Below are 20,250 nucleotides of genomic sequence, written 5' to 3'. Positions count from 1 at the left end.
GATAGTTATATCCTTCTGAAACAGAAGTCCAAAATTTCTACTCACTCTTTAAAAGCTGTTAGGATGTCAGACACTTCCCTTCTGGAGCGGCTATGGAGACCGTACAACCCCGCCCTCCATCGGCCCATTAGAGCCAGTGCTAGTCTCAAGCTCTGGGAAGAAATAGTCAGCTGGGGCCTCTCCCCTAGGCCCCAGCCCCAGCCCCCCAACATAGCCCCAACATAGTTCCTCAGAAAAATCTCCACATAACCTAGTCTCCTTCCCTCAAAAATCCTTTTCAAAATCCACAAGAGCGGATGGCACTCTCAGATGTTCTTTCATACTCCACTGGTTTCCTCCTTCTCACCTGTAATCCATTTCCAGAAGTGCTTCTAGGTGAAGCAGCTCTCCCTTCTCTCTCCTGTGGCCTGGACTCTCCAGAAGCTCCTTCCACAAGGACTGTCCCCTTTCACAGGCCCCCACACAGACACAGATTTATACCTGACACAAAACTTCACCCATTGGTCCAACGTCATACTTGCCACTCACACACACAGCCACACCTCCAGTGGGCTGTCTTAGAACACTGCCTGGAATTTTACCAGATCAGGAAATTGGATAAACCTTTAACCTTTCTAAAAAAAAAAAAAAAAGAAACCAACCCACACTCTGAATATCCCCTTGGAGGAAAGGTTATCCCAAAGAGTCCTCCCACCAACATCCTTTGCACAGGTTTGTCTGGACACATCCTTCCCATTTGATCCCCTTCACTTTTACACTTTCAAACGTTTAAACGCTGTACAGAATAAATCTATGTCAACATGTAGCCCCATAAAAATACAAGACCTGTGCCAAAATAGATAAAGCTGGTTTTTTATTCAGAGAAACAGAAGTATCTTTATCAGGAAATTTGATTCCCTACTCCAAGAGTGCTTTGAGTCTTCTTTGTACTTGTAATCTACCTTCCTACAATGGAAGAAGGCTGTTTTGGAAACAGTGGAAGACCCATCACATCTATAGTTGTAGGTGCTCTTAGATCTTTACTCTCACTTGTTTTCTAATCACCTCTACCTTTTTTTTTTTTCTAATGGTACAATTAAAACATTGCATAGCGTTTGCAAAGAATGATCATACCAGGACTGTGTATATGGACCCTATGATATTCAGCCTTAACAAGTTTATGAACTGCCATGTGTATAAAGATCTAAAGACATTTTCAATGATGCCAAATAATCTCCTGGTTATGTATTAGTGGCATTCAACCTTTGTCAACTGAAGAGTCACATATACAAACCAACTCTCAAAGAGTCGCATTCTAATGTTATCTTCTTTTAATTTTAAGATGTAAATATTAATTCTATTCAATTCTATAAGATTGAGATGTCAGAGGTACATGTGGTTCCAAAGCCTCAGACTGCATATCACTGCCATGTATTATCTTGGACAGTGTAGGCTAATTAGCCATTTCCTAAGATCCAAATAAAGATTGCACCTTGTTTTAAAGATTTAATTTATTCATTGAAATACAAAATTGGAAATTGCCAATGTGTTTGCTGCTGCCAGACAGCTTCCCTTAGCTTTACTGTTCTTTGATTTTTATCAGGGGTTCAGACAGAGGGTAGGACAGCAAAGGAAAGTTTGCTTCTACAAGATATGAGGACTTATTTACAAAATTCCTGCTACAATAATGATTGCTCTACCATGTATTAAAACTCCACGCGTAAAAGATGAATGGCAAGAAGTGATGAGACAGAGTGGCAGCCTCTAAGGAGACAAAACAGGGGTTTGGAAAGAGATACAGAGGGCCTCATCCACTAAGGCTTGTCTTCTATGCTTCCCAGAAGGCATGGAGCTACGGTTAAAACCCCAAAATGTTAATGAGCCTGGGAAGGCTGGATGTCTTGCACAATGGTTTCACTAATCTGGGTAACAGTGTGGATTATTAGAAAGCTTGGTAATAGGCAGGGACCTTCATTTTCAGCATTATCAGGGTTTATTATAACATAAACGGGAGAAAAAGAAATGAGCCATGTTTTTCTACTAAAGATCTCCTGCTCAGGATCCAGCTGTATAGTGCTTGTAGTTTCACTATATAAGTTATTGAATATGAGTACATTCTTGCACATTTACTGTTGTGCTCTGCAATCATCAGTAAGCATTATTTAATATTTTACATATTATGAATAAGCCCGGTGTGCATACAAGAATTTCACGATTACTTTAATAACGTTTCTATATATGGCATACAACTGCAGTTAAAAATGAAAGGGAAGCATGATGGGGGTCTGCAAACATTTTGGAGGTTGGAAAGGGGTCCACACTAAGGTCAGAAACCATCCTTACAGTATAACCTTTTACCGCTCCAGAAACAGCCCCTGCCACCAATGTAACCACCACCACTTGCTTTACATCAGGTTTGGAGCCAGACATTGAAGTTCTCTATATGGCAGAGCCTTTCCTTCCCCTTTCTATGACCAGGTAATACTTCTGAAAAGGCAATGCTCTCTGCCATGTGTCTAATCTTCGTCCCTAGGTTTTGGAAATCTCTCTGTACTTCAAGGATACCATGTCTAGCAGGGTCTAGCCATTTTAAATTTATAAACACAGCTACTTAATACAGACTAGCGATATCAATAGCTTGGAAAAACAGAGAGAAATGATTTCAAAGCCTGCAATACAGAAATGCAGAACAATAAATGTCAGCAAGACAGCAAGCTACATTATGGCTAACTTTAAATAACTATTCAACTCGCCACAAGGGCAGGTAGAATTGTGTGTCTCCACCTGCAAAGTCAAAAAGCAAATAAACCCAGTGACCTATCAATCCAAGATCCCCCCCCCCTTTTCTCCATGTCTTCACTAACGCCCTCATTCAAACTGACCCTCCTTCCCACACTCCCATCCCCTGGTCAGATCATCACCTCATCAATGCATCTCTCTCCATCAAGATACCCACATGCCATGATAACATAAAGAAAACTATCCACTACAGAAAAAATTGTACCAGAGATGACCTTATCTCAGCGGTCTCAAACAATCTCGATCACTTAGACCTCTCCAATGCAGACACAGCACTTGCCTCATGGTACGACATCACAAACAATATAGCCAATTCCACGTGCCCCCTACAAGCCAAACTCATCTCCTCACAAAACAATAACAAAAAGAAACCCTGGTACTCCCATGAACTAAAAAACCTTAAACAACAACTTCGAAAATCCGAAAAGATCTGGCGCAATGACCCTTCACATAAACACTTGGCACAATTTAAATCCTCCTTACATCTGTATAAAGAAAAACTTAACACCAAACGAGATTTCTTTGCTAACAAAATACACCAATTCCAATACAATCCTAAAGTGCTATACGAGTACGTTAATTCTCTCACCAAGTCAGCAGCTTCCGACGTCCCAGATGACATAGCCAAATCTAAATGTGAAGAACTTGCCACATTTTTCCAAACCAAAATAGACAAGCTGATATCCAAGTTCACCAATGCATCATCCACTCCCATCCAACAATTGGAACCTGACTGCAACCAAATCAAGACTAGAAACAACACTAATATTCTATCTTCTCTAGAATGCACCTCTACACTAGAAATAGAAATTCTTATTAAAAAAGCCAAACCCTCCTCCCATCCAACTGACACAATACCCACCAAACATCTTCTCTCAATACCTAACCTTATTGCTAAACCCTTAACAAATATCATCAACCTGTCCATTAATTCTGGACAGGTACCTGTCCCCCTCAAACAGGCAATCGTCAAACCTATACTAAAAAACCTAAACTTGACCCCTCTGATCTAGCCAACTACCGCCCCATCTCCAATCTCCCTTTCATTTCCAAACTCCTTGAAAAAACCGTTAACAAACAACTTACTGAATACCTCGATGACAACCACATCCTAGCACCTGCTCAGTACGGTTTTCGGAAATCTCACAGCACTGAGACTCTTTTACTCTCTCTGTCAGACCATATACTCAAAGGTTTCGAGAAAGGACAATCTTATATCCTTGCCTTTCTTGATATCTCCTCTGCATTTGATACCATCAGCCACTCCATTCTCCTAAAGCGGTTAACTGAAATTGGCATCACAGGGGTTGCCCTCAATTGGTTCAACTCCTACCTCAGTAACAGGAATTTCAAAATTCAGTTAGGAAACCATGTTTCCAAGGCCATACCCCTCAAGCAAGGTGTCCCACAAGGTTCATCCCTCTCCTCAACCCTTTTCAATATCTACATCTTACCCCTCTGTTACCTCCTTTCCAGCCTCAACCTCCCTCACTATATATACGCTGACGACGTTCAGTTGCTCATCCCTATTACTGACTCTCTTTCGAAAACCATGAATATCTGGAAAAATACTCTCCAATCCATAAACAATCTCCTATCTTCCATCCACTTAGCTCTGAATACCACTAAAACTGAAATCATGCTTATCTCACCCCAAAACCAACTGAACCCCTCCCCTCTTTCAAACATCCCACTTGCGCAACAAGTCCGTGATCTGGGCATCATTCTTGATGGTCACTTCACACTTAAGAAATTCATTAGTAATATACTAAAAGATGGTTTCCTTAAACTTCACACCCTTAAGAAACTTAAACCTCTACTTCATCCCCCTGACTTCCGTACAGTCCTACAAACTATAATCTTTGCCAAAATCGACTATTGTAATTCCCTCCTCCTCGGACTCCCGAATAACGCCATCCACCCCCTTCAAATACTACAAAACACTACAGCCCGGATTTTGACCAACACTCACAGACACGACCATATCACGCCGGTCCTAAAAGATCTACATTGGCTCCCCATAGCCTCCCGCATACAATATAAGGCTCTCTCCCTCGTTCATAAGGCCTTGTACAATCCCGAAATGAATTGGTTTAATGACACCATCCGATTTCACCAATCTAATAAACCCACTAGACACATTCATCTCGCCACCATGCCCACCCACCTTCGCCTAAACTCTACAAATTAACCTCCACGAGAGCCCGAGCGTTATCGATCGCCGGGCCAATCCTCTGGAACACAATGCCAGTCGAACTTCGACAAGAAGAATGCTCTAAACATTCAAGCGTAAGCTTAAGGACCTGGCTCTTTACCAAAGCATACACATAAATTCTCCTTGCTCTCATCTATGTCCCCTCATCTCTGTTCCCCCTTCAACCTGGCTTACCCATTAAAGCATACACCTACCTCCCCTCTCTCCCTTTATGTCACCCTACCCCCCTCTCCTACCCCTTTGCTCCCCTCCCTCCTCCTCACCTTCACCCCTTACCCTGGCACATATGTTAAATTATGTTAATCCCCTATTATTGTACATATTGTATATACTTGCAATTTTTGCCTACAATAATTTTCATCTAACCTTTATTCTTCTGCCACTTTCCCCCTTCAATAACTCCTCTGTCACTTTTCCCTACAATAATTTATTAATCTAACTCTATTCTGCTGTCACTTCCCCCCCCTTTTTTCTTCGTTTACCCTTTTGTAAACATGTTATTTTAATTTTAGTTTAATTCTTTACTTCCCCCACCTTTCCCTTTACTTTCTAGTTATTAAGTTTCAATATGTTTTTAATTGTATTTTGGTAAACTTGTTCAATGTAAAGCGCCGTTACAGGCACTAGTTTTATGTTACGCTGTGAACCGATGTGATATCTTTGATGAATGTCGGTATATAAAACCTTTTAAATAAATAAATAAATAAAATGTCCATAACTCATTCCACATCTCTCTACTCAAATCTCTGACCCTTAGATTACTTTAAGAGAAAACCTCTCTCCACCCCCGACTCAGATACAGAGTTTGAAATCAGTGACATCACCGACTCCAGAATAGTGAGAAAAACTATTTTTTAGTGGACTGGAAGGACTACAGCCTCGAGAAAATATCCTAGGAGCCAGCTGAGAAACTCAGTGCCACTGTTCCAGTCCAGAAGTTCCATTATCTCTTTTCTCAGAAGCCCAGGACAGCCTGGAGGGGCCCCTGGGGGGGGGGGGAACCTAAAGGAGGTATTGCAATATACTGCCAACCATGGGTCAGCATTCCATATCTCAAGGTCCTGCATCTAGCATGGTTCCTGCCCTCTTGATCACCTGATGCATTCTGCACCAGATAATCTCACCAACGCAACTTCCTGTGGGCAGACCCTGATTACATCATCACTGCTTTCCTATAAAAGTTTTCCTATAAAAGCCTCTGCGCCAAAACCTGAGTAACATGGAGAGACGGTAAAAAGCATGCTAACATTTACGTAAACTGCAGCAGAAAAAAAAAATAGATGACAATGCAGCTAGCCCAGAAAACCTAGAATGAGATTGAAAAGGTTGCCAGACCTCTTACTGTGCACATGCTTAAATGACCATTGAATAGATGTGTCAGACTCAGGTAGGGGATTTGCATGTCAAAGCTCCCCTAGACTACTGTTGGTAACTTGCAATGAAATATCACTTTAAATCATACAGAACTATGACTGGAAAAGTCATACATTGGAGAATTCTGAAGGAGGAATTTGTGAGAAAAATGTACTGAAAAACAGTCCTAGGAAGCAAACAGATTCTCACCCTGACTGACAAGGTGAGTCAGATCCTTGGGTATCCGGTTTTCAGACAAACAGAAAAAAAAATCCAGGCAGGATGGAAGTATGTGCACATATTGTCTTCCCATGATTGTGCTTTGGTCTTAGCCTTTTGACTGAGAGAAGGTGACCCATCCAGGCTGGGTAACAGCAAATGACTGGCCAGGCTGGGTAACAGCAAATGACTGGCCATGAGCTTAGTGGAGCTAAAATCACTAAAAGCTGAAACTGTGGAGGGCCTGAATCACTAAATACTAAACAAGCCATGTGTGTAGTGGAGCTGTAAATCCAAGCCAAGAAAAGCCCTCCTAACAAGGGAGAGGAACTGAAGGACAGTGACAGACCGCGAGGTGACCTTGGGTCCCCCTTGAGCAAGGGGACCCCAGCAGCAAATCACATGGTCCCCCAGGAAAGCATGGACCCGACCGGCAGATACAGTGGCCCCCAGGAAGAAGGGGGACCCCAACAGGCCCAGAAGTGCAGTTGGGTCCCCCAAGTGGGTGTGAACCCCAGCAGCATTCCAGGAGGCAGAATTGGGTACCCCTGGACAGCATGAACCCCAGTGATAGACCGGGAGGTGGAATCAGGTCCCCAGGAGGGTGTGGTCCCCAGAGTTGGTACAGACCTTTCAGCGGAGCGGAAACAGAACCGAGGAGATGACAGCGGTTTAGATACAATGGACTCACCAGGCCAACACTGCCCTCCACCCCAGTTGATTTTCTTTTCACATGGGTAAGACTTGGAAAAAAAAGGGGAAGGATAATAATGATTGATTACACGGGAACACAAAAGGTCTCTTCTATTCTATATAGTGGTATACTGGGGGGGGGGGGGCCAACAGCCCCAAACTGCCAAATATTAAATATTCTTGCTAACTTGTAATAATGTATATAGCTGTGTGGCCTGAGACTGCTAACCATGAGTAGATCAGTGTGCTGTTTGACATCCTAATAGGAATATACATAGTCATGTAGAAATGTATATACTTATACAGGTTTATTAGGCTATATATATTTGTACACACTGCCAACCTTGTTCACAGCCCCTTTTGTTTTCCTGGGATGAAGGGAGAGAAATCCCACCCACTAACACCTTCTTCCCCAGGTGGAAGCACCAGGTGCCAAGAACATGAGGACCAACAGAATCTACCCAAGAGGGGGCTCCCACAGGTCAGTCCCCGACCTGAGATAAGCAGTCCTGGACCTGAAGTAAGTGGTCAAGGGGTGCTACAAACAGCTTTTGCTTCTGTGTGTTCCTGGTCTTTTTGCTGCTTTTAGTTGTGACCCAGCCTGACCCTTGACTCTGCTGACTATCCTGACTTCTTGCTTGCCTCTCGACTGTGATTAAACTCTACCTGCCCTGATGTTGCATGAGCTCTGCCTGTCTGACCATGCCTCTGACTCCTGATTCTGTTCTGGTGCCTTGGTCCTCACTGTCAGCTGCTGTGTCCATCTCTAACTCTTGACATTCTTAGTGAATCAGCTTTGTTTGCCTAATTATGAAGTTTCTCTTCAAAACTTTGTTGTAAGAAATGTGGAGGATGACTTCTGGATAGAAACATAACCTCAGTTGTCTTTAATTGTCATGGAAGAAGTGTTGCTGCTTGAGTTGATTCTGGGCACTTCCTCACTTGGTTGGGGAATAGTTTTAGGACACTGTGATTTTCATCTTTAGAAAGGCTGCTGTTCCTTTGTCTCCATGTTGTGAGGATTTTTTTTCTTTATTGGCTGTGCTGGGAGCCTCCCTTTATGTATGGTCACATATTGGATTAAATATGTATTCATGACCAATGATGTGTTATGACTAACGTTTGTATTCTAGTGCTAAGATTCCGTGATCTGATCATTTTTTGTTACATTGCTTTTATTAGGATTCCAGGTGAGAATTTTCATATAGTCTTTGTTCCAAATGCATGATCAAAGAGACCAGTCTGACCAGTTCCAGGATCATTGGTTACCAGCTCTGTCTATTGCTTGTAGGGAGAAAAGAGATGATGAAAGTTTAGTATTGACTTGGCATGAAGCGCTACGCCCTTTATTAAATTCTTTAGTGCCAGTGAAATTGATAACCAGACACCATCAGCATTATGCTCCTTGGTTTGCCCCCGAGTTATGTACTGCTAAAAGAAAGCTTAGAAGGGATGAGCGTCACTGGCGAAAAGTCAAATCTATGTGAAATTTACAGCTTTATTGCACCATGTTAGGAAGCTATAAAGCTGTACTTGATGCAGCAAAGTTTTTATTCTTCTCATATCATGTCAGCTGCTTCCAGACCCCATGAACTGTTTAGTATTGTTTATTTGTTGACTATGCCATCTGCTTGTAATATGCTGTATGCAATAGTTTAGCTGCTTTTGTTTCTATGATAAAATCTCTTAGGTGACAGATTTTATTGTTCTGCATTGCCTGTTCTGAACTTAAGAAGTTGCCATACTGGGTCAGACTGAGGGTCCATGAAGCCCAACATCCTGTTTCTAACAGTGGCCAATCCAGGTTACAAGTACCTGGCAAGTGCCCAAACATTAAATGGATCCCATGCCACTAATGCCAGTAATAGCAGTGGCTATTCCCTAAGTCACATTGATTAATAGCAGTTTATGGACTTCTCCAAACCTTTGTTTAAATACAGCTACACTAACTACTCTAACCACATCCTCCAGCAATGAATTTCAGAGCTTAATTGTGCATTGAGTGAAATAATTTTCTCTGATTTGTTTTAAATGCTCTACTTGCTAACTTCATGGAGTGTCCCCTAGATCTATTATCTGAAATAGTAAATAACTGATTCACATTTACCTATTCTAGTCCTCATAATTTTACAGACCTCTATCATATCCCTCCTCAGGCGTCTCCAAGCTGAACAGCCCTAACCTATTTAGCTTTCCATCACAGGGGAGCTGTCCCATCCCCTTTATCATTTTGGTTGCCCTTCTCTATAACTTCTCCAATGCAACTATATCTTTTTTGAGATGCAGCAACCAGAACTGCATATAGTATTCAAGGTGCGGTCTCATCATGGAGCGATACAGAGCCATTGTGACATTCTCCGTTTTATTCACCATTTGCTACCTAATAATTCCTAACATTCTGATTGCTTTTTTGATCGCTGCAGCACACTGAGCTGACGATTTCAATGTATTATCCACTATGACATCTAGATCTTTTTCCTGGGTGGTAACTCTTAAGATGGAACCTAACATTGTGTAACAACAACAGTTCTTTTTCCCTATATGTATCACTTTGCACTTATCCACATTAAATTTCATCTGCCATTTGGATGCCCAATCTTCCAGTCTCACAAGATCCTTCTGCAATTTATCACAATCTGCATGTGATTTAACTACTTTGCCTTTTTTTCGTTTATCATATATTGATTCTTGTGAGAAATGTGATCCTATTTCTTCGAACAATGTTAGTGAGATAGTGGGCAAGATAAAGGATAGTATTTGTTACTTCAGTACTTGTTCTAGTGCTCTAATTAAGGTCAATCATGATGTTTTAGCTCTCTGCAATGCCCTGAAGTCAGCCGTGGTACATCCATTGTTTAAAAAAAAAAAAATGTATATCGACTCTACTAATGCAGCCAATTATTGTCCGTTTTCATCTCTGTTTATTGACTAAAATAATTGAGAAACAGCTACAAGATTTCATTGAAGAAAATCCTTGATTCTCAATTTGGATTTCGTGCGTCTCATAGCACTGAAATGTTGCTGTTATAGAATTTTGGATTCTTTCTGGTTTTATTGGACATTTCCACCACCTTCAACACCTTAATTAACTCTATTCTTTTGGGTCATTTAGAGGCATTAGGCTAGTCATCTACTGTCTTGGACTGCTTTTCCTCTTTTCTTTTAGAATGATCATATAAGGTGATAATAGGAAACACATGCTCTGAACCGTTTCCCCTGCGGACTGATATTCCATAGGGTTCATCACTTTCAGGGACATTATTTAACACTTATTTGTCTCCATTATGTCGAATTCTAGCTGATTTGGATGTTTTATACAAGTTTTGCTGATGACATCCAATTCTTTTTCCCCAATTATTTCTACAATTGATGAGGCTTTGCTGAAGTTGTCCAGGTGTTTGTATTGGATCAAAGACTAGCTTTACTACCAAAAAGCTTGCTCTGAACGTTAAGAATACTGAAATTCTTTTTTTTTTTTTAATCTTGTTTTTCGTCGAGTGAAATTCCTCAGAGCTTCTCATTTCTGAGCTTTACGATTCCCATTAGTAGTCAAGTCAGAGATTTGGGCGTGATTCTTGATTTTCTCTCTGCATTCTCATATAAAAACTGGTCCAGAATTTGTTAAGTTGCACTCTTTTTTTGAACTGTTACTCAGACTTTGGTTTTGTCATCTCTAGACTACTGTGATTTCTTATTTTTGGATCTGCTCCAATCCTCTTTATAGTTGGTTCAAAATTCTGCTGCCCATTTAGTATGTGAGGCTCTGTTTGAGCATCTCTCTCTAATCTAGGAAGGATTACACTGGCTTCTGGTCTATTGGCATGTTCAATTTAAAACTGGGTCATTGATTTATAAGGCGATGAATGGATTGGCTTCATCATGCTTCACTTCTGTATTGAAGGTTTATCAGCCTAATTGTGTTCTTCATTCATCGTTCTGCATCTGCTAGAAATCCTTACTTTTGAAGCAGATTCAGTTGGGTGAGTCCAGAGAGTGAATTTTGAGGGTTCCAGGTTCCAGGGTTCCAGGTTCAACATTATGGAATGATCTCCCTGAGATTATCAAATCAGTTTCAAATGTCCCTTATTTTAGGAAACTGCTGAAATACCACTTGTTCACTAAGAACATAAGAACATAAGAAATTGCCATGCTGGGTCAGACCAAGGGTCCATCAAGCCCAGCATCCTGTTTCCAACAGAGGCCAAAACCAGGCCACAAGAACCTGGCAATTACCCAGGTACAGGGTAGATTTTCAAAAACTTGCACACGTTAAAAAACGGGGGTTACGCGTATGGCCGGGCCTTGTGCGTACTGCACGCATTTTCAAAGGGGCCCAGCCACACGCCTAACCCCCGTTACACGCAGAACTGCTGGACCTCTTTGAAGGGGCGGGCGGCAGGCCAGGACAGCGCCATTCTTCGCTGTCCTGGCTGCCGGCACGCATAACATACTTCAGATTGGGCCCTGAAGTAAGTTTGAAAACAAAAAAAAAAGGAAAAAGGTAGGACTCAGGGGTTGGGGAGGAGAGGGGAAGGGAAATTAGGGTAAGGGGTAATTGGAGCGGACTGGGAGGGAACTGGGGAAGGCCGGGATGCGTAGCTGTGCAGAGATTACATAATTCGGCCCCCGGATTTTATAACATGGCGCGCGCATGTTGTAAAATCATCGTGCTTCTTTAAAAAGTCTACCCCTATGGCTTTTGCTGATGTGTCAGGGTCTTAAAACACACAATAGCTAGCTTTTAGTTGATATTCTTTGATGCAGCAAACAAAAAGGTAGAAAACAAAACATGTGTATCCTGACTTATAGCTTGCAGGGAACATCCAAGGTATTCAGAAAAGATGCAACATCCCTTACTGGAGTATCTGGGGAGAGAGACCCAATCCATCTCACTCTGTTTCAGCACAGCCTAGTGCAGACCCAGCAATGGAGCTCAGGAGGAGGAGATACTGTACTCTGCTGGCTAGCACTTAAAAACAGCTGGGTGATAGGGTAGGTTCTAGAGCTAATGGGAGCCTGGCTGGCCATAGCCCAGCCCACATTACCTGGAAAGGTAACACTACAGCTTACCCAATTCCTCACAGGTAAAACAGCGTTCTACAGAGCTTCAGTCCACCAGAACAGGGCCCGGTGGTTCAAAACCCACAAGCACCTTATATGATGTTAGTAAAACCCGATTTTATATTGAGTATTCAGTTCAGCTTTGCTTTTATATAAACAGCATTGACTGTGTGGGCTCAGACTGTAGTAATTTGGCTTTATTTTAAAAGTGCTGTTTTAAAAGTGCTGTTTTGTTATTTGATTGTGTTTTTAGTTATAAATGTGTTCAGTGTAACGATACTGGCTGCTAGGTGGTCCCCCTGCCAGCAGGGGCCATCACTGGGCCATGCTTGGATCTTCTCTAGCCTCTGCCTTGCAGGCTGCATGATGCAGCAAGGGCAGGCATATTAAAGCCTGCCTCGCTCATAGCCCATGGCCTCGAGTCATGCTGCTCCTTGCTCTGGCCACGCTTGCGGTTACCTTGCCTAGGTTCTTGTTTTGCCTATGCCTGTGTGTTCCCAGCCTTGTTCTTGCCCTTTGTTAGGCTTCCCAGTGGCCTTTCTTGTCAGCATGTTCCTAGCTTGGCCTTGTCCTGTGTGTGGGCCTCCCAGTTGCCTTCCTTGCCAGTGTGTTGCTTGCCTTGCTCTCTTTTCCTGTTTTGGCCTCCCAGTGGCCTTCATTGCCTGGGTATTCCCAGCCTTGTTCTTGTTCAGTATTGGGCCTCCCAATATCCTTCCTTACCCTGTGTGTTTCCAGCCTGGTTCTTCTCCTGTGTTAGGTCTCCCAACGTCCTCTCTCACCAGTGTGTTCCCAGCTTGCCCTTATCCTCCTGCGGGCCTCCCAAGGGTCCTCCTGTCCCTTGTTCCCCTGCATCCTTTGGGCCTTCCCATGGTTCCCTTGTTTGTCTGGTTCTGACTTGTTTGTCCTGAACCTAATTTAACTTGTACACTATACACAAGGTAGTGCAACCCAGATTCCAAATTTAACAAATCAAGAAATCCCGTATATTATATATGTTAAAACCTCTTTTTTTTAAATAATCTAATCAAACATTAAAAATATATTGAACTACCATGTATTTTTATGATTACAAGAAATATATCATATGATCGTGTATGAAAATAAAATGATGCTAATCTAATAACATTCATTAAAGAAATAATACACGAAATTATATTAACAAAAAATATACAATAATAATGAACGTGAACAAAAAAAAAAAAATCACAAAAATCTAAAACAGGCAAAACAATTAAACAAATCCATTGGAAAACAACATTAGACATACATAAAAATGAATAATTGAAAATGCCTATACAGCGGTTACAAAATATATTTGAAGCTGTCCTTATAAGACACGACATGAAACACAGATAAATATGAATTTCAAACACTCAAATCAATATTAGAAAGATGTTACAATGATAGAGTTGCTATAAAAAGTTTGTTTAGTACAAATCGTCGCTTAATTGCATCAAACTATAAATAATCCTATCACATTATGATTAAGCGACGATTTGTACTAAACCAAGAGGGAGGTGGCTGCTGAAGTACAAGACCCTACCCAACTCTGCTCCTCTGGGTAATCACTCTGAACTGGCATTCCCAGCCATGACATTTAGTGTCTGATTTTATTGGCTACTAGCGGTACCCGGCCACGCGTTGCAGTGGCAGAGTCAGGTTCTTTACCCTCCCTCCCCCTTGCTCATTTACCTCAGTCACTCATCCTCCTCCCCCTTGGTCACTCACCCCAACTCTCTCCCCTCACACTCACCTCTCCCCTCATTCTCCCTCCCCTGACACTCACTTCCCCCCTCATTCTCCCTCCCCTCACTGTCACCTCCCCCCGCCTACTGCCTACCCTTCAGATCAGAAAACCTTTGTCTTTCTATTTCTGTGGGAACCCACCCACCCCCCAAAAAAACCCCCAATCCCAACCCTTTAAATCAAATAATAATCCCCCACTCTCCTGCCCCCTCCCAAGACCTCAGAAATTAAAATTGTTGGTGCTACCTGTGGTCTGTCCCTGGGCGTCTGTGCGCGTTATGTAGCCAAATAGGGGAGTGCCTAACCATATTTGCACTTCCAAATTTGTTTTGTGATCTGGGGAGGGCTATTGTGGTGCGTTCCCGAGATCATGCAAGTTTAGTGTATGTATTTGTGTGTGAACCTCCCCCTTCCCCCAAAAAACAACCCTATGAGAAAAGGTCTCTTAAACTAACCACCCCACACTCTCCTGCCCCCCCTCCCCCAGCCATGCGAAAAACAGTAGCCCCCCTGCCCCCCCCCCCAGAGTTGCTGAATGAATGAAACCTGCCCCCCCCCCATGACCCCTCCCCAAGATGTTCGCAATAAATTCATCACCACCCCCCACCCTCCAGACCCCCTGAGACCTGATAAAAATGTCAGTCGGTGGAGCAGGCATTCAGGAGCGGTCCGGGAGTGATGTATTGGCGTTGGTCTGTCGGCTGCGAGCACTGAAACGGGTTCCGATGGCCCTTTGCCCTTACTATGTCAGTGGGGTAGAGCAATGGCAGCGGTAGGTCCTCTGACATAGTAAGGGCAAAAGTCCGCCGGCTGCCAGTCCTGAAAATGGCGCCGAGGGGCCCTCGCCCTTACTATGTCACATGGGCTACTGCCGCCATTGGTGTCCCCGAGTGGCATAGTAAGGGAAAGGGCCATCAGCACCATGTTGATTGCTGGCAGCCGACGGCCGTAGTGCAGGAGATGTGTCCCGGACCGGTCCTGGCCCCCCACTGGAGCCTCCCGGACTTCTGTCAGGTTTTGTGTGTGTTGTGAGGGCCTGGGAAGTAAATAAATTTGGCATGTGTGTGGGGGGTGTGAGGAGGGTGGTTTTGTGTGTGTTGGGAGGCTGTGGGAAGTAAATCAATTTGGCATGTGTGTGGGGGGTGTGAGGAGGGTGGTGGGTGTATTTTATCTGTAAAGGAAATAGTTATCTTCCAGCGAAAAAAGTGCGCGAATGTGTTCAAATGGAAGTGAAACGTGGACCTGGACTGGCGAAATGATTAGTATAGCATGTGTTAGTGTAAGGTGTAACAGATGGTACTTACGTCCAGCAGATGTTGCTGTTTTCTGGAAAAAAATTTTAAACCTATTTTATCTGTCACAGGTGTGACATATCTGTAATGTAAGTACAGAAGAACCTTCCTGTATGCGAAATGAAGGTTGTGTCCAAATTTGAAAGCAATCGGTTCAGTGGTTTCTGAGATTAGCGATTGTCCAAACTATTTAACATTTTTATTTATATAGATTTTAATTTTGATTTGCAATACTACTTTTTATAATGTTGCCGATTTACCTAGTTTATTATTTAATGTGTTAACTATGAATGTAAAATTGTTCGCTGCTGAAAACTGGTGATCAGCAGGTTACAAGATTTGTAAATTCCAATTCTACAATCTAATTCCAGTTTTTAACTTTTAACTTTATTTTCGGTCTTGCAATTGTTCAAAACTAGTCTTTGCTAATGTTCAGGCGTAGAGTTCTAAGAGCCATATCAGTTCTGAAGAATACTGGATTTTTATTTTTACTTTTTTTTTTTTTGCAAGCTGAGATACTTTTCATTGAGCAAAGAACGATTCGATTAGCTGTCAACAGAGAGCAGAAACAAACGACTATGATAATAACCATACAAACAAAAATACTATTCTCATCACATGAAAAAGGGGAACTCAGAAAATAGGGTTCCAAATTCTAATCAATGGGTCCCCATAGTCCAAAAATGTGGGAATTTTTCATATACAGATGCAATTACAACAATCCAAAATAAGACAGTCCAAAAGGATAATACTCCCCTTCGAAGATTCCTCAATCTCCATACTAGCTCAATTCAAGTTCTTAGCAGCAAGCCATACTTCCCAGCAGCGGTGCATCTGACATGGTCTAATATCTTTTACTGAGCCAGCAGGAGAATAATCTGAAGAGGTTGTACTCCATGAGCTTTCAAGACCATCCTTCTTCAGGTGTCACTGCTCAGGCAGACATTAAGCAGTGACTCAGTGAACGGCGCTCTTGCTTTCTTGTGCCTTACGCTTTCAGATTGGTGGAAAGGATGTTGTACATGACCTTTTGAGACCGCACAGGTTCCTTGTTCAAGAAGCTCATGTACTTCACCTAACAAGATCCATCAATAATTCCTATGCTAAGCAGCTGTATATAGTGGACTCCATATTTATTTTGTTCTCTTGTATATATAGTGGACTCCTTATTTACATTGTACACTTGTATTTAATTATCCTCCTCTATCTCTTTTATTTCTTACAATCCCAGTTCATTAGCCCTTGTTAATTGTAACTGCTTCTCTTCTCCACGTTTATTTTTGTTTTTGGTTATATTTTTGCACCCCTGTTTTCTGTAAACCGACATGATGAGAACGAGTTCTTGAATGCCGGTATAAAAAAACACCTTAAATAAATAAATAAATAAAATAAATGTTTTCTGCTGGTATTTTAAAAGTATATCACTACTTCAAAGGTGCCAATTTTCTCTAAAAGCAGTAGGGTTACTTGAACTCTATCTTATTGCCTTATAATCAGATCCCTTCTCTCCCCTCAAAGACCCCCCTTAACTGCAGCACTTCACTGGTTTCTTCCTGTCAGTTGAGGTCAGCATTGCATCTTAGAAATTCATGGTTAAGTAGAAGAACTCAGCAGTGTTTACCATGTAGGACCTACAGGGCATCTTCAGCTATGAGCACAGAGGCTTCATGCCCCAAACTCTCAGCCACCACTATCACATACTCCTGCGGCTCTCTGCAGAGCACCTGTTAAATCTCATTCCACCTCCAGGGTGAGGTGGGGTGGGAGGGGGGGTGTCTTAATCTGCTCAAATGTTCCACCCCAGTTTTTATCTTCAATTATTCTATGCAGGGCAGGGAGTGAATCTGCTTGGTCTCTGCATGTGCAAGATATGCAAGCCACACTCTGGAACCACAACCTGAGCGCCAAAGGGCAGGCAGAAAGAGAGGTCCCGAAACATCCCAGGAGCAGCTGGGGCAGAGACAGCAGGCGCTGAACTGCTACTAGACTGTGCAAGCCTTAAATGTGTGGGGTCCCAGAAGAACCCAGGAGTGAGAGTCGGGATGTGGCCCCAGCACTCGCCTGTGAGCCACCGCCTTCGAGGAAGAGTTGGTGGAAGGGCTACACATGCGGTAGGTGCTGCGGCTTTTGCTTCCAAAAGGAGGCAGTAGTTACTCTTGCAACATGCAATGATGAGAGGCCTGTTTTCTTCTGTTGGAAATTGTCTGTGATTCCATAGTTGGGCAGGCAATTCAAGTGTTTGTCCTATGATAGACTTAATATCTTCTTACACCTCAGACCAGAACCTTTAATGAATACAATACATGCCCACCGCATGTGAATATACAAGGCCTAGTATATCCCCACAACCCTTCCAGCACAGCGGACTCCAGTTACTGCATTTAGTGAAGAATTTAGTATGATATTGATTAAATACGATAAAGTTTGTGCATTAACTCTTGGCACTTCAGATACAACTCCGGCCCCTCTGCAACCAGTTGCAGAGACCGATCCCTAGTCCAGCTCTTCTGAGAATGGGACTCTCTTACTAAGCAGAAAATAAATCTGAGCTCTAACTTTCAATCCCGAAGAGCTCCTCCTGAGAGTTTGTTTCCAGTCCATTTCTGACCCTTTGTGTTTTTCTCTCTCCCCTTTCTCTAAATATATCCTTCTACCAATGTGGAAAAAGATAATGTGCATGCGCCTGTATCTCATATTCCTGCTTTTTACCAGCCTGTCACCAGTGAGTAATTGAGAGTGAAAGAACAGGGAGATTCTGCAATTTCTCTTTTGGGGGCTGAGGAAATAAAGGCTTTTTTGGGAAGACACCAGGATCCTGCTGCGGTTTGAACCTGACTTAAGCAGCGTTAGGAATTGTGCATATTTTTTTTTTTAAGAACTATTTCCTATTTGGATGATTATTTTTGTACTCTGGACCGTGTCTTTGCTTTTTCTGTTCCTGCTGACCATTTTGATTTTCAAGCTAAGTTTCAGAAATACGTCATGCCCATGAACTCAGCCTGGTGCTCTGTTATACACGTAAGGCAATCAAAGAAGCCACAGCTTTATTTATTTTTATTTTTTTAATGCATTAGGAGATGTATTCTGACCTTGTTTCTACATTGCTGATAAATCACCAAAGATTTGATGATACTTATTACCTCAACTGGGATTAAAACAAAGTGAACTGGTGCAGCCTTCAGTCTTGCCAGGTACATTCTGTGAATGCAGAGATGACAAAACTTCCCAGCTATTATTTAGTGCCTTTCAGAAATTGTTTCCCCTCCCCCCCAAAAAAAGCTACTGATCTTTAGCAAAGCTGTGCAAATTGCCTGCATTATACGCCTTACGTTCCATCCTCTCCTTAGCACAATTGAGGGCTTCAATAAATTAGTGGTTTAGCCACGGGTGGGCCTCAGTGGGCCATGGCCCACTTACATATTTCTCAGGATCAACCAATTTTTTTCCATTGCTTTTTGCCATCAGGCCAGTGGCAAACAGAGAGCATTATAGTGCCTGGTAGTGACTTCTGGAAGCAGCACCGTGGTCCCAATGAATACTGGTAGCATCAGCCAGGGGCCAATTGCAAGGAGTCAGGAAGTGGGCTCGGAAGCCACAGAGCGGAAGGGGGAATCCTTACACTTGGGGGCGGCAAAAGGTATTCTACCTGGCGGTAGCATGATGATCGGCAATAGCAGGTCTCCCTCCCATTATGGAAGATCAGCGTCGCTGGGGAGGAAAGGCAGCCTGCCCTCGGGTTGCTCATCCATGTGGTGCTACTGTTCATAATGGAACTGAGGCCAGCCATGGGGATCAATGTGAAGAGGAGGCAGCTGCCAGTGAGGAGGAGAAGAGAGTATGAATGGGAGACTAGACTGCTGGGACAGGAAGACCAGCGAGAAAGAGCTTGAGATTGGGCACAAAGGGAAGTGGAAAGGGAGAAGTGAAACTGCTGAGAATGATTGTGCAGGGGAATAGGAGTGAGTGTGAGACTGCTAGGGAGGGAGAGCGGGGTGAGTGTAGACTGCTGGGGGACACGGGGAAGGAGAAGAAGGATGAATGTGAAACTGCCAAGGACAGTGGGGAGGGAGAGAAGGGTGAGTGTGAAACTCCTGGAGATGGGTGGTAGAAGGGCAAGTGTGAGACTGTTAGGAATGGGAGGGTGAAAAAGGGTGAGAGTGTGAGATTGCTGAGGGAGGAGAGGAAAGGAACAAGTGTGAAACTCATCTTCCATGCCCTCCCTGTCCCCAGCAGTCTCTCAAGTCTCACTTTCTCATCAGCTGTCTCTTTCCTGAATTGGATTTTTTTTTTTAAGTCTAAATCGCGGGCCCCAGCAGTTTCTCTCTCTCAGCACTCCTTCAGCAGGGTCTCTCTCTCTCTCATCATCAGAAGACGGGCATAGAAAGAGAGAGAGAAACCCTGCTGAAGGAGTGCTGAGAGAGAGACTGCTGGGGACAGGGGGGAGGGGGATTAGACTTAGAGAATATAATTCAGGAAACTTTCTTGTCTTCACAATTTGTACATGTATTACCAAACTGATAAAGAGATTGATTTTAAAAATGTTGTTCATGCAAAAATACCCACATATGTAAGCCACAGGTGAGCAACGCAAATTTTAAAAGCAGCGATGTATGCGCATATGTACTCGTTTGTGTGCCAAAAACAAAGGGGTGGAGAAGGAGCAGGGCATGGACATTCTGGGACGGGGCCAACCCTTGCGCACATAACTCTGTATTTTAAAACCGGAGTCTGCAGCTTGCTTCAGCTGGTTAATCATGTTGCTTCTGATGAGGAGCAAGTCTGCAAATAGTGTTTCAGGGCTTACAGGAGAAAGTGAGGGCCCCATATAAACTGGGGGCATGCAGAATGAAGAACCAGGAGTGGTTTGGAAGACTTTGATATTGACTGGGCAAA

At 43.0% G+C, this 20,250-nt stretch overlaps 1 protein-coding gene across 5 annotated transcripts in view; it reads right to left on the bottom strand.

The window, feature by feature from the left end:
* Window positions 1–20,250, bottom strand: part of CRTAC1 (cartilage acidic protein 1) — a 399,993-nt gene that overhangs the window by 186,457 nt on the left and 193,286 nt on the right. The window lies entirely within an intron of this gene.

The sequence above is a fragment of the Rhinatrema bivittatum genome, chromosome 7, assembly GCF_901001135.1.
Source record: "Rhinatrema bivittatum chromosome 7, aRhiBiv1.1, whole genome shotgun sequence".
NCBI lineage: Eukaryota > Metazoa > Chordata > Amphibia > Gymnophiona > Rhinatrematidae > Rhinatrema > Rhinatrema bivittatum.
Note: the sequence above shows the minus strand (reverse complement) of the source record. Positions and strands in the feature narration are given on the sequence as shown.